The sequence below is a fragment of the Pristiophorus japonicus genome, chromosome 14 (genome assembly GCF_044704955.1).
Source record: "Pristiophorus japonicus isolate sPriJap1 chromosome 14, sPriJap1.hap1, whole genome shotgun sequence".
Lineage (NCBI taxonomy): Eukaryota > Metazoa > Chordata > Chondrichthyes > Pristiophoridae > Pristiophorus > Pristiophorus japonicus.
In genome coordinates this window covers 162,668,513-162,672,368 of record NC_091990.1, presented here as the reverse complement: position 1 = coordinate 162,672,368, position 3,856 = coordinate 162,668,513, and positions in this window count along the sequence as shown.

Sequence of the window (3,856 nt, the reverse complement as noted above, 5' to 3'; positions counted from 1 at the left end):
CCTCCTCTCTCTCTCTCCCTCCCCCTCCTCTCTCTCTCCCTCCCCCTCCTCCTCTCTCTCCCCTCCCTCTCCCTCCCCCCTCCTCTCTCTCTCTCCCCTCTCCCTCCCCCTCCTCTCTCTCTCCCTCCCTCTCCCTCCCCCTCCTCTCTCTCTCCCTCCCCCTCCTCTCTCTCTCTCCCTCCCCCTCCTCTCTCTCTCCCTCCCCTCTCTCTCTCTCCCCTCCCTCCCTCCCTCCTCTCTCTATGGGAAAAGATAGGAAGTGGTGTTCCACAAGATTGGTGCTGTTGTTCACCAGTTACATAAGTGATTTGGACTCTGAAGTACAATTTCAAAATTTGTGGATGACACCAAATTGGTGGGTGTAGTTAATATAGAGGAGGACTGGCAAATTACATAAAGAAATGAATAGACTTGCAGAATGGGCATGTAATTGGCAAATGAACTTCAGCATAGATAAGTGTGAGGTTGTACATTTTGGTAGGAAGAATAAGGAGGCCACTCAGTCCTTGGAAAAGAAGTGTCTGAATGAGGAAGAGGAGCAGAAGGATCTAGTGGTACAGATACACAAATCACTAAAAGTAGTGATGCAGGTTAATAAGGCCGTAAAAAAAAGGTTGAGTTTATTAGTACTAACTGAAAGGCAGCCATTTCTCCGAATGGCTTTCTATTATCACATGCTCTATTGCTAATTGGTCCCCTTGGAGAATAAGCCACATCCTGGAGTTACTCTGGAACGTGTAACTGGAACCGCTCAGCCCAAGTTCTGATTGACAATTTAAATTTGTATTTCGATCCATTTTGACTTCAGAAGCCACAGAGGATAGATCTCCCTAAAAGCCACCAAGTTCCAGCCAAAGTCCCTTATCCCAGCGCAAGTACATCCCTCCCCCAGCTGAAGCCCATTACCCCAGCACAAGCACACCTTACCCCACCGCCATAAATGGGGCATTGTGTGCGGATTGTTAACAAGTTTACTGGGTATGAAGTGAATAGTGACAGTGTCGTGACTTCTGGATTTCATCCACCCCAACGATGTCGCTTGTAACACACGCACCGAGCTTGCACTCACCAGGGGGTTGGAAGAATGTGATTCATCTTCCCTGTGTTCCCTCTCTCCCCTCTGATCAACCCCCCCCCCCCGCCACCTGTGTCTCTTCCCCACCCCCCCCCCCCTCCCCCCCCCCCCGCAACCCCAACAGGCTCTCTCTCCCTATGTCTCCCTAACAGAGCACTTTATGGTGCTGCTTGACTCTTCACATACAGTAAACAGCGGCTGAGATAACTGGTAACTATGGAGAGCTCAGACTATGTAATTGGAGTGAAAACTGCTTCCGATGGAATGTATTAAATCTCCCCCTGAGAAACAAACTGCTCCTGGCCACCCCGTTTCTCTCTCTCTCCCCGGTCAGGACCCGGCCAGAGGCCTGGCACTGCAGGTGGCTCGGGGCTGCTGCTGGATGGATTGGAGGCAACGTGGTGTTGGATCGGGGCTGGTTCTGGTTTCGGCTTGAGCATCGGGGGTGTGTGGGGGATGGGAGAGGAGAACGCATGTGCAGAAAAAGGTTAGTGGGATTTGCGTTGGGGGGGCAGAGTCGGTGATATTTGTCCTAACTCTCGCATCTGCGCATACGTCGGGAGTCAGTACAAATAGTTACTCCATAAAAAACTCAAAGTACTGGCGTTCATTTCTCGAGAGATAGAATTGAAAAGTAGAGAAGTTATGTTAAACTTGTATACAACCTTGGTTAGACCACACTTGGAGTACTGTGAATAATTCTAGGGGCCGAAATTCAGGTGTGCATGAAAGCTGGTGCACCTATGATTTTTAGAGTGGTACTTACCTCTGGGAGCTCCGATGTGGTTGGAAGAGCCATTTTTTTCAAAGTCCCACAGGAAATGACTTGTAATGGGGGCGGGTCATAAAGCCAGCCTGATTGGCTGAAAATCAGTCGGACAGGAACTCAGCCGCTGTTAGTCAGCGGTGGAGTAGTGGTGACGTCACAGCGCATGTGCGTCACCCCGTTCTCTTCCTTCTGTTAAAGAGGAGAGATTCTGTTATTTTAAATCTTCGGCCATTGGGCCACCAGGGACGGTTTCGGCTGGGCCAGCGGGGGTGCCAGGCTGCCCATTGGCGGCCTGGCCGAACCCAGGGGCAGTATTTTGCCGGCCGATCGGGAAGTTGGCTGGCAAAAATGTTTACATTGCGGCATTGTGCCCTCCCCTTCAAGGGCAGCCACGTTGCCGGGCCGCACTCACTCTGCAGGGGGTGCACCGACAGAAAAACCTGTCAGGGGCATCATGCGGGGGGGGGGGGTCAACGGATTCAGCTGAATATCGGAAGGTAAATAGAAGTTTGTGTAATAAATTTGGCGGTGCAACCCCTGATGACTCGCTTTCGGCGGTCATCAGAATCAGGCGTGATCGGGTCTAGGCTGAAAAATCCCCGAGCTGAATTTAGGTCGGGTTAGTCAGTTGACTCCAAAGCGGCGACCATTCGATTTTTAAGAATGGCCGCCGCAAATGGACATTAACGGGTCTCTTTGAGACCCCGAATTTCGGCCCCCTGATCTCCATATTTATAAAAAAGGATATAGAGGCACTGATACCAGAACTGAGAGGTTATACCTATCAGGAAAGATTGAACAGGCTGGGGCTCTTTTATGAATATGAAAGTGTTTGATAGGTTAGACCTGGAGAGGATGCTTCCACTTGTAGGGGAGACTAGAACTAGGGCCATTAAACTTCTTTAGCCAAAGAGTGGTTAGAATATTGACTTCACTACCAGAAAGAGTAGTTGAGGCGAATAGCATAGATGCATGAGGGAGAAAGGAACAAATGGAAAGGTTGATGGGGGTTAGATGAAGAAGGATGCTTGCATGGAGCATAAACACCAGCACTGTCCTATTGGCCCGTCTCTGTGCTGTAAATACATCACTATGTAAACAAGTAGTTGTACTGAGAGTGCAATGAGATATGGGCTTGTCCTAAACTACGCTGCAGGTATACCCAACACTATCACTTTACGTAGAATTACATGGAAAATACATCCTGGAAACAGGCCCTGGTGAGTGAGATAGATAAGTACGTCTAGTGATTTATTATGGGTAACCGAGGAATTTTCCAACATTTTTTTCCTGAAATAGGCCACATGCTTTTTTCTTGATTAATTTGGACCTACTCAGAGCAATTTGAACTTGAATCTTAAAAGGACAGGACAGTGCAGATTAAACATAGCCTTGCCTTAGCAACAGAATAATAAATTGTGCGTAACAATCCTTTATAAAACTGCTTATCTTCAACTTACTGTGAGAAATATATGCCCTCCTGCCATCCACACTGAGCGAACTCCAGTGCAAGGTCCAATCTTGGCTGGGAGGGAAAATGTAATTACACCTTCAATCAAATGCAGAAGCTGAGTTCAGTTTAGCAGCTGCTGAGTGCAACTAAAATATTTCATCACACTGCAGATTTGCTGATTGTGCCTTGTCACGAGTGAGATTGTAATCTGAACAAATTTATATTGATTACCTGAAGAAATATGCACACTTAGTCGTAATTTTTTTGTCTTTATTGGATCAAGCATTGGCACCTTTTGAAATATTGTTGAGCTTCTGCAACTACTTTTGCCAAGATTGTCAATATATTATTTGAGATTGCCCTAAACTTACCGCTCTCCTCTGTCCTCTTCAACGCAACCGGAATGTTGTTGTTGTTGCTGTTCCTCAAAGCCAAATTGCCACCCTATTACTTTCGTAATACTGGTGCTAATCATCGTGGGCCACCCTGACCTGCGAGAGAACATCTCCGCAAGTCGGGGCTAGAAAAAGATCTGGAGCACGCCACTGCAGCTTCCAGC